General features: G+C 42.2%; 2 protein-coding genes across 4 annotated transcripts in view; one reads left to right on the plus strand and one right to left on the minus strand.

The window, feature by feature from the left end:
* Positions 1-7,695, minus strand: part of ZNF181 (zinc finger protein 181) — a 46,744-nt gene extending 39,049 nt beyond the window's left edge. For 2 of the 3 annotated variants that reach the window (XM_055309600.1, XM_055309595.1), the window contains exons 1-2: positions 7,416-7,695; positions 1,824-1,979 (exon numbers count right to left, since the gene is read on the minus strand). The gene's annotated coding sequence lies outside the window, so the exon portion shown is untranslated. Of the gene's footprint in view, positions 1-1,823; positions 5,123-7,415 lie in introns of those variants that run through there. The other variant, XM_055309594.1, reaches the window with a different exon arrangement.
* Positions 1-21,315, plus strand: part of LOC129500149 (uncharacterized) — a 55,382-nt gene that overhangs the window by 27,890 nt on the left and 6,177 nt on the right. The gene's annotated exons all lie outside the window — the stretch shown is intronic.

Below are 21,315 nucleotides of genomic sequence, written 5' to 3' on the forward strand. Positions count from 1 at the left end.
AGCAAGAGAAGTAAGCTAAATGGAAATCAGTAATATGCCTGATAGAGGACTTAATTATGATAAAGATACTCACTAGAGAAGAGAATAGAGGAAATTGTTGAGACATTTAACACAAAGATACAAAAGAACTGATCAGTGATCAATAATGCTATAAATTAAAAACACTATGGAATAAATAGTAGTCTCAGTGACACAGAGAAGTAAATTAATGACTTGGAAGACTAATGGAAAATAACCAAGCTCAAAGCTTTCCTGGGACCAGTAACACCACAGAGAACAAGCATAGCCCACAACTGGCAGAGAGTCCGTGCACACTACCATGATGAAAGGAAAAAGTGACTCAGATGCGACAGGGTATAAGCAACACACATAGGATACTCTTCTGAAGGGCCAGATTCTGAACAGGGAATATTGCACTACAGGGTACTCCAGGACCTCTTTTTAATAAAGTCACTACTTTCAAGGGCAAGAAGACCGAGGTGTGCTTCCTACAGAGAAACAGAGAGACAAAGTAAGGAGAGAGAAATTTATTTCAAATGAAAGAATAGGACAAGACTACAGCCAGAGATCTAACTTAAGCAGCAGATATAAGTAACATGCTTGATAGAGAAAAGCAATAGGATAAGCAATAAGAAAATAGAAAGCAATCAGAATACTCGCTGGACTTCAGAAGAGTGGAAAACACGAATGAGACCCTTAACAGAGATGAAGAACAACATCAACTCAAACTAAATGAGAAGCATGCTTGACAGAATGAACAGCAGGCTGGAAGAAGCAGAGGAACAAATTAATGACCTAGAAGACAGAGTACTGGAAAGTAATCAAGCTGAAGAAAGAAAAGAATTATGCAAACCAAGAATAGACTTAAGGAGTTCAGTGATTCCATCAAATGTAATAACATTCATATTACACGGTTCTTAGAAGAGGAAAGAGAAGTGGACACAAAAATCTATTTGAAGGGGCACCTGGGTGGCTCAGTCTGGGCTGCCTTTGGCCTACGTCATGATATAGTGATAAATAAATTTAAAAGAGACAAAACAGTAACATACAAGGGAAACCCAATAAAGCTAGCATGGAATTTTTCAGCAGAAATGTTGTAAGCCAGTAGAACATGGAATGATCTATTCAAAGTGCTAGATAGGAAAAATCTGCAGCCAAGAACAGTCTATCCAGTAAGGCTATGATTCGGAATAGAAGGAGAGATTAATAGTTTCCCAGACATGGGCACCTGGATGGCTCAGTTGGTTATGTGTCTGCCTTTGATTCAGGTCATGATCCCAGGGTCAGGCCCATGTCAGGCTCTCTGCACAGCAGGCAGTCTGCTTCTCTCTCTCCCTCTACCTGCTGCTCTGCCTGCTTGTGCTCTCCCTCTCAAATAAATAAAGGTTTGTTGTTAAAAAAAAAAAAAAAAAGTTTCCCTGACAAAAACTAAAGGAGTTCATGACCACTAAACCAGCCTTGCAGGAAATATCCAAGGAGACTTTTTGGTGGAAAGGAGAGACCAAAAGTGACAATATGGGCATAGGAAACACAAAGCAGTAAAAATAGATAACTTCTGTGGAAAAAAAAAAAAGTCAAGGAAATCACAAGGTAAAAGGATGCAAAACATGACAACATATACCTAAAATTTGAGAAGAAAGGTAAACAATGAGTTCAAACTTAAAATAACCATCAACTTAATGTAGATTTATGAAGAAGTCATATACAAACCTAATAGTAACTATCAAAAAGCACTAATATATATGCAAGAAACAAAAAGAAATCCAAATATATCACGAAAGAAAATCAGCAAGCCATGAAAGACAAGAATCAGAGAGGGGTACCTGGTTGGCTCAGTGGTTGAGCATCTGCCTTCGGCTCAGGTCGTGATCCCAGGGTCCTGGGATTGAGTCCTGCATCAGGCTCCTCATGGGTAGTAAGCCTGCTTCTCCCTCTGCCTATGTGTCTGCCTCTTTCTCTCTCTCATGAGTAAATAAAACCTTTAAAATAAATCAGAGAAATATTCAGAAACACCCACAAAACAAATAATAAAATGACAATAAATACGTATCAATAATTACTCTGAATACAAATGAACTAAATACACCAATCCTAAGACACAGGGTGATAGAATGGATAAGAAAAACATGACCCATCTGTATCCTGCCCACAAGAGACTAATTTCAGACCTAAACACCTGAAAATTGAAAGTGGGAGTAAAGAAACATCATGCAAATCAATGTCAAAAGAAAGCAGAGTAGCAATACTTAAATTGGACAAAATAGATCTCAAAACAAAGTCTGTAACGAGACCAAGGAGGATACTATGTTATTACAAAGATACAATCCAACAAGAAGATACAGTGATTGTAAATTATTTATGCACCCAACCACGAGAAAAAAAAAATCTGGAAAGACCATAAATACAGGGTGCTTAAATAACATGGAACTAAATACTAACAATGAGTGGGTCAACCAGGAGATTAAAGAATAAAAGTTACATAGAAACAGGGGTGCCTGGGTGGCTCAGATGGTTAAGTGTCTGTCATTAGCTCAGGTCATGATCTCCAGGACCTTGGATCAAGTCCCACATTGGTCTCTGTGCTCAGTGAGGAGTCTGCTTCTCCATCTCCCTTTGCCTCTCACCCTGCTTGTTCTCTCTCTCTCATAAATAAGATCTCTAAAGAAAAAAAAAAGTACATAGGAACAAGTAAAAATGAAAACACACTGGTCCAAACCTCCCTGCTTGGCAGGGAACCTGCTTCTCTCTCTCCTGCTCCCACTACTTGTGCGCTTGCTTTTTCTCTCTTGCTCTCTCTCTATAATAGGGATCCCTGGGTGGTGCAGCGGTTTAGCGCCTGCCTTTGGCCCAGGGCGCGATCCTGGAGACCTGGGATCGAATCTCACGTTGGGCTCCCGGTGCATGGAGCCTGCTTCTCCCTCTACCTGTGTCTCTGCCTCTCTCTCTCTCTGTGACTATCATGAATAAATAAATAAATAAAAATTTTTAAATAAATAAGCTAGAGATATCACAATTCCAGATTTCAAGATAATACTACAGAGCTATAGTGATCAAAGCAGTATGGTACTAGAATGAAAATAGACACATAGGTCAGTAAGACAGACTAGAGGTCAGAAATAAACCCATGATTATATGGCCAATCTACAACAATTGAGGCAATAATATGCAATATGAAAGAGTCTCTTCATCAGATGATGTTGGGAAAACTGGACCGCTTATTACCATACACAAAAAAACCCCAAAGTGGATTAAAAACCAAAAATGTGAGACCTAAAACCATAAAAATCCTAGAAGAGAACACAGGGAATAACTTCTCTGACATTGGCCATAGCAACGTTTTTAAATATGTCTCCTAAGGCAAGGGAAACAAAAGCAAAAACAAACTACTAAGAGTACATCAAAATAATAAACTGCACAGCAAAAGAAATAACTGACAAAACAAAAAGCCCTACTGAATGGGAAAAGATATCTGGAAATGATATATCCAGTAAAGGTTTAGTATCCATAATACATAAAGAACTTACACAACCCAAAACCAAGAAACAATCCAATTTAAAAATGAGTAGAGACATGAACAGATATTTCTCCAAAGAAAACATACAGATGGCCAGTGAATACATGAAAAGATGCTCAACATCATTCATCATCAGAGAAATGCAAATCAGAACCACAATGAGATAACACCTCACACCTGTCAGAATAGCTAAAATCAAAACACAGGAGACATTGTTGGTGAGGGAAAAAGAACCCTTGTGCACTGTTGCTGGGAATACACATTGGTACAGCCACTGTGGAAAGGAGTAGGAGGTTCCTCAAAAAATTAAAAATAAAACTACCAAATAAAAATAGAACTACCATATGACGCAGTAATTCCACTACTGGGCTTTTACCCTAATAATACAAAAATAAAGTCAAAAAGATATTTGCACCCCTATTTACAATAGCTAAGATATATAAGCAACCCAAGTATCAATCTATAGATGAATAAAGAGGTGATACACACACACACACACAACGGAATATTAGTCATAAAAAAAAGAATAAAATCTTGCCATTTGTAAAATGGATAGTCTATAATGCTAAGTGAAATAAGTTAGGCAGAGAAAGACAAATACCATATGACTTCATATATGGAATTTAGGTAACAAATGAACAAAGAGAAAAAGATTCACACAGAGAACTAGTGGTTGCAGCAGGGAGTTGAGGGAATAGGTGAAATAAGTGAAGGGGATAAAGATTACATTTATGATGAGCACTAAGTAATGTGTACAGAATTGTTGAATCATTATATTTTACACCTGAAACTGATATAACACTGCATGTTAATTATACTTGAATTAAAAAGTAAGAAAGATCTATTTCTCATCCCGATCAAAACCCAAGCATGCTTTAGAAATTGACAAGAAGAGTCTAAAATTCATATGGAAATGCAAAGGACTTAGAATAGCTGAAACAAATTTAAGAATCACAAAGTGGGAAAACCACATTGCCTGATTTTAAGAAATATTTAAAAATCATGTTAAAACTTTAAGATATTTGCAAAAATGTAGATTGAAAAAAAGTCCAGAGAAAGAGTAGCTTTTAAGATCAATTGATTTTTAAGAAAAGTGCAAAGGCAATTAATTAGTGGAAAAAAGATAGCCCTTCTAATGAATGTTATGAAATAATTAGGTGTCTTTTTTAAAAAAAAAAAAAAACTCTGATCCCAAATTTTACACAATACTAGAATTACCTCAAAATGGCCTAAAACTATAAACCCTCCATTAAGAACACAGGAGAGAATTTTCTCATCTTATGTTAGGCAAAGACTTCTTATATAAGACACCATTCAGTAAAAGGGGGGGGAATACACTGGACAGTATTAAAATTTTCTGCTATAGGAAGAACTCTGTTAAGAGAACAACAACAAAAAATAAAAACCCAGAGAAACAAGCCATACTACATTGACAAATATCTGGTTATGGACTTGAACCTAAGTTATTAAGAACTCTCAAAACTGGGATCCCTGGGTGGCGCAGCGGTTTGGCGCCTGCCTTTGGCCCAGGGCGTGATCCTGGAGACCCGGGATCGAATCCCACATCGGGCTCCCAGTGCATGGAGCCTGCTTCTCCCTCTGCCTGTGTCTCTGCCTCTCTCTCTCTCTCTCTCTCTCTGACTATCATAAATAAATAAATTTTTTAAAAAAAAGAGAGATTCTTTGAATCTCTTAAAAAAAAAAAAAAAAAGAACTCTCAAAACTCAGGGAACACCTGGGTGGCTCGGCAGTTTAGTGCCTGCCTTCAGCCTAGGGCATGATCCTGGAGTCCCGGGATCAGGTCCCACCATCAGGTTCCCTGCATGGAGCCTGCTTCTCCCTCTGCCTGTCTCTGCCTCTCTCTGTGTGTTTCTCATGAATAAATAAATAAAATCTTTTTAAAAAAATTCTCAAAACTCAATAACAGAAGAATGAAATGTTAGCAGGCAAAAGATGTGAACACTTAAGCAAAGAGAAGGGTGGCAGTAAGCATATATAAAAATTCTAAACATGAGTCATTAGGGAAATACAAAATAAAGTCATACAGAAATACCACTATACAACTAACAAGAATGGCTAAAATTAAACCTGATCATATCAAGTGCTATTAATGGCACTAAAATTCTCATACACTGCTGGTGGGAATGCAAAATGGTATGAGCATTTTGGAGCAGTTTTTCAGTTCATAAAGAGATACACATCTGCTTACTCTTTGACCCATGTGCATTTATCATTTTTTAAATTTTCTTTATTGATGTTTTGACATCTTAAAAAACTTGCTGTCCAAGAAGAGACCATGCGTCCCAGGGCCATCCTGTTCTTGAGATAGTAAAGGGTTTAGCCAGGAGCATGTCTCTCATATACAAACCAACAAACCGGAGTCCAAGGCTTCAACTACCTCCTTGTTTAACACACTGGCTCAGACACATCAAGCCAGTATTCGTCTGGTATAAATCATCCCAGGGTCAGATGCTAGACAATTAGAGATTAATTTTATGGTTTAATGCCCATGGGGATTATTTAAACTAGCCAGTCCTAAACTGTTTACTCTGTCCTGCCTTGCCCCTCCTGATGAAACTCCAATGAAGGCTGTGGTCTATGCCTTCCCCTCATTTTGTCTGCATCCTGACCAACTCTGGTGCTGTGTGGCCCCGCATAGCATGGTATTCCCCCTTCCCTTGGGAAACAAAGTAATAAATTCTTTCACCTGGCACTGACCCCTCTGTGTCGTCACTCTATCACCTCCATAAATTAAAATGCCATGGGTACAGATGAGACACTCAAGCCTTTTGCTCCTAAGTATTAACCCAAGAGAAAGATTCATACATGAATCTCCATAGCATCTATATTCATAAAAGCTCTAAACTAGAATCAACCCAAATATCTAACAAAGTACTCATACATGTAGCATGGAGGAATCTTAAAATAATTACTGTGTCAGAGGGAAAAAAGGCGAAAGAGTAAACATTTTGTATTCCATTCATATAAAATTCTGGAAAAGGAAGTTTATAATGGAAGATAGTAAATCAATGCTCATGAGTATGGGGAACCAGGGAGGGAGGGACAGAGGGATTCTAAAGGGGGATGAGGTAATTTTGAGAGTGAAAAATACATTCGATGCACCATGATTATGGTGATGGTTTCATGGGCATATATATAAGAAAAAACATAACATTTTATACTTTGTGCACAGTTCATGGTACATCAATGATATCTCAATAGAGCTTTTAAAAAATAGTTCCGGATAAAAATCTGGATTTCCTGCTTCTCCTGAAAAACTGGATCAACCATAATTATCCTCATCCCTTGGCAGCAGCCCTGATTCAATGGAAAGAAAGAATAAAGACAGTCTGAGAGTCACAAAAGTCACACCCTTGGGCTATGATCTCTCTTATTCCTGTCTCCATTTTCTTGCCTGTGTAATGGCAGCTTTGAAGTAAAAAAGACCAAATAGCATCAGCTATTCAGAAAACCTTAAGATTTGCTCTGCCAGCGACCTTGTCAATAAGAGACATAAATCTAGATTTTGTGAGACTATCTCTATATCCTCATCCTTCACTGTTACAGTGACCAGAATATTTTTGGAAGCACCTTTGGATGGGGCATGACCTCTCTAGTTTGTTTCCCAAACTCTACTAATCACACTCAGTGTGTGAATGTAATTATGGTGAACTTCAATGGCCAGTGAACTCATGATTTCCTCCAGGGAAATGGAAAGAGTGAGTAGAGCGGTCCACCTTCCCTGAGCATATTGAGTAACCTGATGTACATTTGTCAGCCAGTATAGGTGAGATGGTTTCTGCCACAGGTACTGGCAGTGATTTAACTCTGGCATGGGCTTTGGGCAGGTCAGAAAGTGCAATGCAGGTCCCGAAAGCTTATTCAGATGTATGAGATATACCTTCTGGTTGATGGGTACTTCAGAAAGGCTACTGTCTGAACTTCTCCTTGGTGCCACGCATGTTAACCAAGCAGATAGCACACACTCTGCACTCCAAAGGCCTTTGTCCAGTTTGAACATTCCAGTATCAAATAAGGAAAGGCCATTAGGGGTGCCTTGGTGACTCAGTCGGTTAAGCGGCTTCCTTCAGCTCAAGTCATAATCTGAGGGTCCTGGGACCAAGTCCCATGTTGGGATTCCTCCTCAGTGGGGAGCCTGCTTCTCCCCCTCCCCACTGCTTGTGTGCTCTCTCTCACAAATAAATAAAATCTGGAAAGAAAAAAAAAAAGGAAAGGCCATTAGCTTAAGGCTGTCCCACCTGTCTTTGGTGTGCAGTAAGGCCAGAGCTTTGCCTAAAGAATTTTCCACATTTGCTACATTCATAAGATCTCTCACTAGTGTGGCTTTTCTGGTGCTGAACAAGTCTGTATTTCTGGCTCAAGGCTTTATCACATTCACTACACTCATGAGGTCTTTCTCTATTGTGAATTCTCTTATGTTGAACAAGTCTGTGCATGTAGCTGAAGGCTTTCCCACATCTGCTGCATTCATAAGGCCTTGCTATAATGTTAATTCTTCAGTGCATGATAAGGTTGGAGTAATAATTTACTACATTCACTGTACTCATATGGCCTTGCTCTACTGTGTATGAGTTGGTGTACCATAAGACTGGAGTTATAACTAAACAATTTCCTACATCTGCTGCACTCATAAGGCCCTTCTCCAGTGTGGACCCTCTGGTGTTAAGCAAATGTGTGTTTGCTGCTATAGGTTTTCCCACACTAGTTTCATTCTCCTGTGTGAAGTTTTTTATGTGGAACAAGGTAGGCCCTTCTGATGTGGTTTTTCCCACGTTCACTGCACGCATAAGGTTTTTCTCCAGTGTGAACTCTCTGGTGCTTAACAAGCCTATTTTTGTAGCTAAAGGTTCTCCCACATTCAGTGCACCTTTCTTGCCCTTCTTTAGTGTAAAAGACCTCCCTGCACTCAATGCTTCTGGGTGCATTCCCTTTGCTGTGAGTGGTCTGGTGCTGGAGAAGGTCCAAGCTAAGGAGGAGCTTCTTTCCACTATCCCCACAGGTGAAGGGATTCTCTGACACGTGGACTCCGCAATCTTTTTTTTTTTTAATATTTTATTTATTTATTCATGAGAGACACACAGAGAGGCAGAGACACAGGCAGAGGGAGAAGCAGGCTCCATACAGGGAACCCGATGCGGGACTCAATCCCGGGTCTCCAGGATCACGCCCCGGGCTGAAGGCGGCGCTAAACCGCTTAGCCACCTGGGTTGCCCTGGACTCCGCAATCTTAACAAACAAAGCCCACTTTCCATCCATTCTGAGGTGTTTCTCTGCACTGTGCCGCTTTTGTCGCTGGTGAATACTTAACACTGAGCCAGAGCTGACTCCCAAGTGCTGCGCACATAGGTAATTTCTGCCTGGGGGATATTTCCTGGTGCTTAACCAGGTGTAAAATGTCTTGCAAGACTGGGTCACACATCCCACAAGGATAGATATTCTGGGTGGTTGGACCTGCCTTGAGAATCCTGAGTTGTGACATGCCTTGAGAGTGTGTCTCCCTATCCTCCACTCAAAACTGACAACCTGAAAGCAGAAAAATGGTGAACTACACGTAGACCAGTGGGAGAGGGCAGCTCCATCACTAAGGTTTACCTTACAAACCCAGGGATAAGCACACAGGTCGGGGGGACAAGGGGCTAAAGTTACGGTGAGGAGGGTCTGTCACACAGTACTGAGCCTGCAGGGCCATACAATGAAGAACATACATGCGGAGGTCTACTGTAGGCAAGAACAGCAATAGGATGCAGCACAGGACAGAGGCTGGGTCTCCCAACTCAATTCTCTACAAATGACTCAGCAGGGGCTTGTCTGCTGGTGGCACATGAGTGATGTGTAGAAGGGTGTTTGGACCCTGGAAAACCAACTGCAACCCAGTATCTGTATTCATGAACCACTTAGGATATGTGCACATCTCACAGCCCATTCTGTGTAGCCCAGTTTTGGGGAGCACTTCAGAGGGAGCAGTGGAAAGGAATAGGGAAACCTGGAGGCCAGACACGGGTGGATTAGCCCTGGCCAGAAGTCAGAGGAGGAATGATAACAGGGCAAAATGTCAAGAATGGCACTAAAAGAATAAATGATTTATGGCCAGTCCTTGATATGAATACAATGGTGGGCATTGGAAAGGTTCCTGGTATGATGTGAACCCAGCCCTGACATTGAGCCATCTCCCACTTCACAGGGCCAGCCCCCCTCTTGCTGTGACCGGAGTCACATCTGCTTTATCAGGCACCCATGTCTCTCCCTGTAGCCCCAGTTGGACAACTATGCATATCTGGGAAGATACAAGTCCTAAAGGAAGGACAAGGGAGACAGCCCTGGCACAGAGCGACCCGCTCCATGACAGACCACAGGAATGAAAATGGAATATTACCAAAGAACCTTGGAAGAGTGTCTACAGGAATAGCTCAGTGGTGCCTACGAGAAGTGATATGTCAATGTTTGCAATTTCCAGCCCACTCAGACATGGGGAAATGCCAGCTAGAGAGAAGTGGCTAGAATCCGGGGCAGAGCTGCAATGAATCTGGACACTCACTGCCAGAGTGGGGCCAAGTCTGGTGGGATCCAACTGCTTTCACTGAAAGACTTCCTACCCCCATATCCTTCCCTGCACATCTTCAGGGATGCCGAAGGGCTTGGGGAGAGGATGGGGAAGTGTGATCTGCCCAGCCAGGCACCCACAGTGCCTACACAGGAAAATTTAGAAGGGAGCAATGTCCACAGTCTGGCTGTGAGAAGGAAAGAGCAGCCCCTGGAGAAACGAGGAAGGAGAGAGCCGCGTCAGGGACGCTGGGGTGAGGGTGAGAGACTTACCCAGGCCACAAGTGCAAAGTTCTCTGGCATCACATTCCAGTACTGGAGTCTCTGAGTCCTATCAAGTAGCTCCCACTCCTCCTGAGACAAGCCCACAGCCACATTCTCAAAGGTCACTGCAGCCTACCATGGTGGGGAGAGCAATGTCCCTGAGCCACCTCTCACTGCGACCTTCAGTCTACCCACCAAACATCCACTCCCTGCCCCCTACCCCAGCTCCAAAACTCACAGGATCTGCAAGGCCCAGATGCCACTGGCGCTAACTCTCCCCTCTGTCCTACTGATCACTGTGTCACCACATATCATGCCCACATGGGCATGAAGGCAGATAAATGTCATTCAAGCACTGGGCATGGCATGAAAGGCCCCACCTCTCTTGCTAGCACATTCCTCAGAGGTTCCCACAGTGTGCCTCCCAGACACAACCAAACATGGGCTCAGCTTCCCCCCCTTAGGCTGCTATGAGCAAGGCCATGGGACCCTCAGTTCTCCCTCTCTCCACTGAGCACTTTGCTCCATGGACCACATTGCCCTCCTGTCCCCAGGTCCCACCCTCACCCCGTCATGGCCACCTCCTCTACCCCAGCCCACATCCATGGTATGTTCCTGGCCTCTACATGCCACTCTGTCCTGCCAGAGAGTGCTTGGCAAATACAATCAGGATCCCTCCTGCCCTGGACCCGGGGTGGCGCACATGCCAGGGGAAGCCCTTAGCCCTGCTTTAAAGGCCTCTCCACCACGCCCTTTTCCTGCTTAGGCCTCAGCCACCTGGAAGCACATGCAGGGCTCAGATACCTTAAGCCTCTCCTGCTGTGTGCTGTATGCACTGTCCCCTCACCACACTCAACCCTTCCTCTTTCCAGCCAAGTCTCACCCAACACTCCACCCCACTGGCCCTGGCCTTCAGTGACCCTCCTGTCTGCTCCTGAGTTTATCTACCAGCCTGTGTAAGACTCTCTAGGCCCCACAAGGTCACCACAGAAGCCTGGCCAGCCCTTAGAGGGCTGAGGAAGCACCGGCCTTGGCCTCCCTGTCATCTCACTCCCATTACTGTTGTGCTTCCACGTCCATCCCATGTCCACTCCCCTGTGCCAGCCTCAGCCCCCTTCTAGCCCCACCTCTCTCCCACACCCACCTCCCCCCCACACCCACCACTCCCCATCATCTGTCCTTGGGATGCTCATCAACCCCATTCGGATGCCCAAGACACAGGCCCAGTCCTCTAGCCAGGTCCTCCCCTTTTCTGCCCCTTACCCACCATGATCTGAAGATGTCCCCTCCTAATGTGACTCCTAGCTCCACCCCTGTCCACACATAGGCCACCGCCTCATGATGTCTCCAACCTGAATCCTGAATCCTTCAACTCCAGACCTATGTGTCCAGCTATTCACTCAGTGACTCCACTACAACATCTCAGACTCAACATGGGCAAAATTGAACTCCTAATAATCCTAAATAGAACTCCTACTCACTTCCCCATCTCTCAGCTGATGGATCTCCCCCAGCTGCAAAGGTCAAAATTTAGGCTTATCCCAAACTCCTCCCTTTCTCCCTCCCCTTCCACATCAGCTTCTTTGGACCTACTGTAAAAACAAATCCAGAAACTGTATGTTTTCTCCACAGCCGCTATTGTGTTCCAGCCACCAACCTGGTCCAGTTGTCCCCATGCTTGTCTAGACTGCTTCAGTAGCCTCCCTCACCCCTGTGTCTGTTCTCTACTCCACAACCAGAGAAAGTCTATCAAGACCTCCCTTCTTCTATACCAAATCTTCCAAGGTCGAAGTAGAGGCACAGTTCCTCAGCCTGCCATTTCAGGACCTCCTGCATCCCGGCTGTCTGGTCCCACCAGTCATAAAGGAGACCTGTACTGTCACTCTGTCTCACCTGCAAGCCCGTGCACATGGTGATCCCTATGCCAGTAATACCTTCTACAAGACAGTCTATTGGTGGCCAGAAATCAGGACCTCTCCATATAACCCCTCACCTGGGTTCAGGATCCTGAGTCTGAGGAGAGGCCTCAGAACCAACAGCAGTAGAGTGGCAGGCATGGATTCCTGGAACGCATCCCAGAGATCATAAATGGGAGATGGGGCAGGTGAGGGCTTGAGACAATATTTACTCACCTGTGCATGGCTCCTAAGTGCTTCTGAAGCCATGGAAACGTGGAGAGAGTGAGATTGGGAAGGAAGGGCATGCATGTTGGAGTCCCAAGCACTGATCCAGTCTAGTGCCTTCCCTGAAGCAAGGTGACCTCCAGCTGACTCTTTAAATTCCTGGGCTTCAGGGATGCCTGGGTAGCTCAGCAGTTGAGCTCCTGCCTTCAACCCAGGGTGTGATCCTGGAGTCCCAGGACTGAGTCGCACATCGGGCTCCCTGCATGGAGCCTGCTTCTCTCTCTGCCTATATCTCTGCCTCTCTCTGTGTGTGTCTCTCATGGATAAATAAATAAAATCTTTTTTAAAAAATTAAAAATAAATGAATAAATAAATCCTGGGCTTCAGTCCTTGCTGCTGCCTCTTACTAGCTGTGTGACCTAAGACTAGATAGAACCCAATCTCCCTGTGGCTCAGTGTCTTCATCTATAAAACAGGCATAAGAATGGAAGCAACCTTGGGGTACCAGGGTGGCACAGTTGGGCATCTAAGTCTTAGTTTTGGTTCAGGTCCTGATCTCAGGTGCAAAGTCTGCCTGGGATTCTCTCTCCATTTCCCTGTACCCCTCCTGCTCATGCTTGCTCTCTCAAATATATTTATATTTATATATATTTTTTAAAATGGCAGCAACCTTATAGGACTGGTGTTGATATCAGATGTATTAGTGTATGTCAAGTGCCAAATGTAAGCTGTTACTGTCCACAGAATTAAGGCTTTAAGGTTTTCAGGTCAAATGGTTTGATGGGTTTTTGAAAGTTTGGACTTGTGTTATACTTAACTTTTGGGCATTTAAGAAAATGTAATATTTAAGACTTTTTAGTGTCTTAACATACTGCTTTGTGGTATACTGCGGTGTGAACCAAATGTTAAACGCTTGCGTAGTTAACTGTTAAACGCATACATGTGTGTTTAATTGCTTACCTGTTACACATTTAGAACTGATCACTTAATGTTGAAATGAATGGTTGTTTCATAGCAATTCCTAAATTCAAAATTAAGAAGGCACTGTGCTGGCTGAGTGGATGCTAGTTTTCTATTTTTAAAATATCTCATAATTGCATCTGTTCTCTCAGCACTACAGCTACCTCTCTGGTCCAGCCCTGTGGTAACTGCCATGGAGTCTGTTGCAGTAGCCTCCACAAGTCACCCCATCTCCACTTTCATCAGCCTCACCTCCACCCCCACTCCCATCTCTGAGCATCCTTAGGAATCATTTAAAACTTGAACTCTGGGATCCCTGGGTGGCTCAGGAGTTTGGTGCTTGCCTTCGGCCCAAGGGCATGATCCTGGAGACCCGGGATCGAGTCCCACATCAGGCTCCCTGCATGGAGCCTGCTTCTCCCTCTGCCTGTGTCTCTGCCTGTGTGTGTGTGTGTGTGTGTGTGTGTCATGAATAAATAAATAAAATCTTTAAAAAATAAATAAAACTCAAACTCAGCTCCAGTGTCTCTGTTCACAACCCTCTATGGCTACCAACACCCTCAGAACACAAGCCCAGATGCTCAGCTGACTGCCATTTAACATGTGGCTCATCCACACATGAGGTTTCCTGTGGACAGAAGATTCATCGCACCTCCATACTTCTGCACATGCTGGTCCCTCTACATGTAACCCTGTTCCAGTCATCACAGGGGGTGTCAGAAATGGGGACTACCCCCAGGAACGTTGCGCTGTCCTGAACAAAGGGGAGAGGCTGAGGATTCAGAGGTGGCATCCAGACAGGTCAGGGCCCTGGACACATCGCATCAACCTGTGCGAGGTCTCTCAATGAGGCTGCCGGAGAGTCTGCGGCTTGGTGAAGCCAGGAGGAGTGGGCGACTTAGGTTCAGCCAAACCCCTCACCCCAGCCTACCCCTCACGGGGAGTCACAGCAAGCGGCGCTCTCAGACTTGCCTCTTTGAGCGAAGCACAAAGGAGCCTCCACACAGTTTTCCAAATCAAAACCACAATAAGATACCACCTCACACCAGTGAGAATGGTAAAAACTAACAAGATAGGAAACAACAAATGTTGGAGAGGATGTAGAGAAAGGGGAACCCGCTTGCACTGTTAGTGGGAATGTGAACTGGTGCAGCCACTCCGGAAAACTGTGTGGAGGTTCCTCAAAGAGTTAAAAATAGAGCTACCCTACGACCCAGCAATTGCACTGCTGGGGGTTCACCCCAAAGATACAGATGCAGTGAAAGACCGAGACACCTGCACCCCACTGTTTATAACAGCAATGTCCACAGTAGCCAAACTGTGAAAGGAGCTTCAGTGTCCATCAAAAAGTGAATGGATAAAGAAGATGTGGTCCATATATACAATGGAATATTACTCAGCCATTAGAAGAGACAAATACCCAGCATCTGCTTTGACATGAATGGAACTGGAGGGTATTATGCTGAGTGAAGTTAGTCAATCAGAGGACAAACATTATATGGTCTCATTCATTCAGGGAATATAAAAAATAGTGACAGGGATTAAAGGGAAAAGGAGAGAAAATGAGTGGGAAACATCAGTGAAGGTGACAGAACATGAGAGACTCCCAACTCTGGGAACAAGGGGTAGTGGAAGGGGAGGTGGGCAGGGGATTGGGGTGACTGGGATGGGCACTGACGGGGGCACTTGACAGGATGAGCACTGGGTGTTATACTGTATGTTGGCAAATTGAACTCCAGTAAAAAAAAATATACCAAAAAAATCTGAGCACTCTTAATATCTGATTAGGTTCCTCATCCTCTATCATCTACCAGGTGATGTCGATCACCTTGACCTATATTCAGCAAGAACCCTGTTAGATCATTTTAGCCAATACCTCTGTTTCCTCTTAGTAATTTTCCAACTGCTGACCCCCCTCCCTGCTTCTTGGCTATAAATTCCCACTTGCTCATGCTGTAAAATAAAAATATTTTATTTATTCATGAGATACACAGAGAGAGAGGTAGAGACACAGGCAGAGGGGGGAGCAGGCTCCCTAAGGGGAGCCTGCTATGGGACTCAATCGCAGGACCCCTGGATCATGACCTGAGCCAAAGGCAGATGCTCAACCACTGAGCCACCCAGGCACCCTTGTTTAACATTGTTGTATTTACTCCCTACTTAAAGAATGCTCTTACGTCCCTACTGCATTCGAGACACTACTATAGGTGCAAGGAACACATCAAGATCCAAAGAGACAAAAAGACCTTTGCCTTGATGAGGCTTACATTTTAGTCAAGTTAAATAGAGAGTAAACACGAATGGCACACTGGCAAATTATATTTTATATGTGATAAAATAGTAAGGAAAAAAACATTAAAGGTGTTTAACTGGAAATATTTTAAGAGTTTGCAGGCATAGATTATAAAGGGAAGACCTCATTAGTAAGAGGGCATTTTAAGGAAAGATTAAGAGAAGTGAGGGTCTAAATTGTGTAGGTATCTTGCAAAGATAACTAGGTAGAGGAAACAGGCATGGCAAAGACCCTAAGTTCAGATAATTCCTGTTCCATTCTAGAAGAAGCAAGGAGGGTGGTATATGTTCAACCAGGTGAATGAGGAGTATAGAAAGAGGTGAGTAAAGGATCTAACAGGAGCCAGATACATATACCATGGCAGGCCATTTAAAGGGAATTTTTATATATCACCAAGTGAATTGGGGAACCCTGACAGTGAATTGGGGAACCCTGACAGGAACAGAAGAACAGAACCTGTCTATATTGTTAATAAACTATTGTGACTCCTGCCTTGAGAATTGTTAGAAGCAGGGATTTAAACAGTAGAGGGATAGGACCTGTTCATGACTCCTATCAGGCCTTATATCATGAATGAGCATTAACATTAGAAATGGAGAGTGAAGGGCGCCTGGGTGGCTCAGTAAGTTAAGCCTCTGACTTCAGTTCAAGTCATGATCTCAGGGTCCTGGGATGAAACCCTGCATTGGGCTCCACACTGAGCTGGGAGTCGGCTTGGGATTCTCTCTCTCCCTCTCCCTCTCCCCCTCCTCCTGTTCATTTTCTCTCTCTCTCTCTCTCTCTCTCTCTCTCTCATAAATAAATAAATAAATAAATAAATAAATAAATAAATAAATAAAATCTTTTTAAAAACAAAACAAAAAAAGAAATGAGTGCACTCAGAGGAATAATACACCCATCCAAGTGAGTGGGAATGTGCTTCTGATCAGGTGGCTGCTGCAGTTATGATGAAAAGTGTCCACATTCTTTATGTATGTTGAAAAAAAAAGCCCAACTAGGTTTCTTATGGGATTGAATGTGGATCGTGAGAGAAATTAACTTGTTGCAGGACAGTGTCTCACTTGCAGATACCTCTGAAAACTGTGACAGAATTATAATTATACAATTGTTTGATAGAAAAATACAAACATTAAAGAGAATCGTGTGTTTGACATTGTATGTCTCCAATCAGAAATGTGATCTTCCTAGCAATAAATACAAACTCATTAATTTTTCCAATGGCAGATTAAAATAAATTATCATTAGCATTGCACTTGACCAGTGTGTTTACACACTGTTACCGATTGTCTCATGTTTATTAACTTTAGCCCCTCAATAATCCTGAGTGAGTGTTTTGTGTTCTCATTTTAGAATATGTCTGTGATCATGCACACGTGGGTGGTTACCCAGCTCTAGATTCTCAGATGACCCAGATGAAACCAGGTCTCAGCCTCCTGTAGCCCTCACTGTATCATATTACAAGAGGCACCAAGTATAATTCTTAAGTTCTTGGCCTGAGCAACTGGAAAGATACATTTACCATCAGCTGAAACAAGGAAGCTGTGGATGAAGGAGGTTTGGAGAGAAGCTCAGGATTTTGGTTTTCCATGTGTTCAGATTGAGATTCTTGTGAGACATCACAGTGAATATGTCATGTAAGCAATTCACTCTATATGACCAGATTTGAGGAGAGGGGTCTGGACTGGAAATATAAAAGAATGGTTTCTTATGGTTCTATTTCAAGTCATGATTCTGAATGAAACCATTAAGAGAATGAGGAAGGATAGAGAAGGGAGAGAACAAAGGATGAGCCTGGTCAAATGCAGTGCTAAATAGTTGTGCCAGTGGGATAAACTAACAACATCATGTTGGGAATTCTAAAAGTGATAGGAAAAACAGAATAAGCAAAGTCATAGAAGTCAAGACTGGATTTAAAAATTTCTTGGGCCCCTGGGACGCTCAGTTGGTTAATCATCTGCCTTTGGCTCAGGTCATGATCTTAGGGTCCTGGAATGGAGCCCCACGTTGGGCTCCCTGCTCAAACGGGAGTCTCCTTCTCCCTCTCCCTCTGCCTGCCACTCTGCCTGCTTGTGTGCTCTCTCTCTCTCTCTCTCAAATTAAATAAATAAATAAATAAATAAATAATAACCTTTTAACAAAATAAAGACATCTGCAAGTAAAGTGAGGGGGGTGAAAAACCATTTATCATGCCAATGGACATAAAAAAAAAGCTGGAGTAGCCATACTTAGACAAATTAGATTTTTTTTAAATTTATTCATGATAGAGAGACAGAGAGAGAGAGAGAGGCAGAGACACAGGCAGAGGGAGAAGTAGGCTCCATGCCGGGAGCCCAACGTGGGACTCGATCCTGGGACTCCAGGATCACGCCCTGGGCCAAAGGCAGGCACCAAACCGCTGAGCCACCCAGCGATCCCCAAAAAATTAGATTTTACATCAAAGACTGTAACAAAGATAAAGAAGGGCACTATATCATAATAAAGGTGTCTATCCAGTAAGAAGATCTAATAATTGTAAAAATTTATGCCAAATATATAAATCAATTAATAACAAACATAAGGAAACTCATTGATAACAATAAAATAATAGTAGGGGACTTTAGCACTCCACTTACAGCAATGGACAGATCATCTAAGCAGAAAATTAATAAGGAAATTATTAATGATAATGGCTTTGAATGACATACTGGACAAGATGGACATAACAGATATATTCAGAAAATTTCATCCTAAAGCAGCAGAATACACATTCTTTTTGAGTGCACACGGGACATGCTCAGAAGTGATCACATACTGGGTCACAAATCAGGCCTCAACAAATATAAAAAGATTGAGGTCATACCATATGTGTTTTCTGACCAGAACACTATTTTTTTTTAAGATTTTATTTATTTATTCATAGGGAGAGAGAGAGAGGCAGAGTCACAGGCAGAGGGAGAAGCAGGCTCCATGTAGGGAGCCCGATGTGGGACTCGATCCCGGGTCTCCAGGATCATGGACTGGGCCGAAGGCAGGCGCTAAACTGCTGAGCCACCTAGGGATTCCCTTTTTTTTTTTTTTTTAAAGATTTTGACCACAACACTATTTTACTTGAAATCAACCATGAGAAAAAAATTTAGAAAGACTATAAATACATAAAAGTTAAAAAACATTCTACTAAAGAATAAATGGGTTAAGCAGGAAGTTGAAGAAATTTTTAAAATACGTGAAAATGAAAACACACAGGTCCAAAACATTTGGGATGCCGCAAAAGCAATCCTAAGAGGGAAGTATATAACAATGCAGGCCTACGTCAAGAAGCAAGAAAAATCTCAAACAACCTAACCTTACACCTAAAGGAGCTAGAAAAAGAACAACAAAGCCGAAAGCCAGCAGAAGAAGGGAAATAATAAACATTAGAGCAGAAACAAATGGTATAGAAACAAAAAAAAACCAGTAGGTGATTGAAACTAGGAGCAGGTTCTTCGGAAGAATTAATAAAATTCATAAACCCCTACCCAGACCCATCAAAAAGAAAAGAGAAAGGACCCAAGTAAATAAAATCACAAATGTAAAAGGAGAGATCATAACCAACACCACAGAAATATGAAACAATTCTAAGAGAATGGTATGAAAAATTATATGCCAACAAGTGTGGAAGAAAGGGATAATTTCTTAGAAACATATAAACTACCAAAACTGAAACAGGAAGAAATAGAAAATTTGAACAGACAGATAACCAGCAAAGACACTAAATCAGTAATCAAAACTCTCCCAACAAACAAAAGTCCAGGCCCAGATGGCTTCCCAGGGGAATTCTACCAAACATTTAAAGAAGAGCTAATATCTATTCTCAAACTATTCCAAAAAACAAGACGCTCCCTGGTGGTCTAGAGGTTAGGATTTGGAACTCTCAAACTATTCAAAAAAAAAAAAAAACAGAAATGGAAGAATAACTTTCAAACTTATCCTATGAGGTTAACATTGCCTTGACTTCAAAACCAGACAAAGATCCCACTAAAAGGGAAAATTGCAGGCCAATATCTCTGATGAACATGGATGCAAAAATTCTCAGAAAATACTAGCAAAACTAGCAAATTGGGCAGCCCCGGTGGCTTAGCAGTTTAGTCCCGCCTTCAGCCTGGGGTGTGATCCTGGAGACCCGAGATTGAGTCCCACGTTGGGCTTCCTGTATGGAGCCTGTTTCTCCCTCTGCCTGTGTCTCTGCCTCTCTCTCCTTCTGTGTCTCTCATGAATAAATAAATAAATAATCTTAAAAATAAAATAAATAAAATAAAATACTAGCAAATTGAATCCAACAGTTCATTAAAAGAATCATTCATCACGATCAAGTGGGACTTATTCCTGGGCTTCAGGGTGGTTCAATAAAATCACACAAATCAATCGTGTGATACACTACATTAATAAAAGGAAGGATAAGAACCATATCATCCTCTCAATAGGTGCACTAAGAGCATTTGACAAAGTACAGCATCCATTCTTGATACAAACCCTCAACAAAGTAGGAACAGAGGGAACATACCTCAAAATCATAAAGGCCATATACAAAAGACCCACAACTAATATAATCCTCAGTGAGGAATATTAGAGCTTTTCTTTGATGGTCAGGAACAATACAGGAATGTCCACTCTCACCATTGTTATTTAACACGGTACTGGAACTCCTAGCCTCAGCAATCAGACAACAAAATGAAACTAAACGCATTCAGATCAACAAGGAAGAAGTCAAACTTCCACTATTCACAGATGACATGATACTGTATATAGAAAACCTGAAAGAGTCTACCAAAAAATTGCTATAACTGATTTATGAATTCAGTAAAGTTGCTAGACACAAAATAAATGTATGGAAATCTGTTGCATTCCTATACACAAATGATGAAGCAGCAGAAAGATAAATTAAAGAATCAATCCCATTTATAATTGCACCAAAAACCATAAGACACCTAGGACTAAACCTAACTAAAAAGGTAAAAGATCTGTACTTGAAAACCATAAGACAGCTATGAAAGAAACTAAAGTTGACACAAAGAAATGGAAAAAATTCCATGCTCATGGATTGAAAGAACAAATACTGTTAAAATGTCTGGACTTAAAAAAAAATGTCTGTACTCCCCAAAGCAATCTACACATTTAATACAATCCCTATCAAAATACTACCAGCATTTTTCAGAGCTAAAGCAATCCATCCTAAAATTTGTATTGAACCACAAAAGACCCCAGATAGTCAAAGCAACCTTGAAAAAGAAAAGCAAAGCTGAAAGCATCACAATTCCAGATTTCAAGTGATATGGCAAAGCTGTAGGCATCAAAATAGTATGATACTGGCACAAAAACAGACATAAATCAATGGAACAGAATGAATCCACAACTATATAGTCAATTAATCTTTGACAAAGCAAGAAAGAATATCCAGTGGAAAAAGATCTCTTCAACAAATGGTGTTGGGAAAACTGGACAGCCACATGCAGAAAAATGACACTGGACTACTTTCTTACACCATACACAAAAATAAATTCAAAATGAATGAAAGACCTAAATGTGAGACAGGAAACCATCAAAACCTTAGAGGAGAACACATGTAGCAACTTCTTTGACATTGG

Source organism: Nyctereutes procyonoides, unplaced genomic scaffold, assembly GCF_905146905.1.
Source record: "Nyctereutes procyonoides isolate TBG_1078 unplaced genomic scaffold, NYPRO_anot_genome, whole genome shotgun sequence".
Taxonomy (NCBI): domain Eukaryota; kingdom Metazoa; phylum Chordata; class Mammalia; order Carnivora; family Canidae; genus Nyctereutes; species Nyctereutes procyonoides.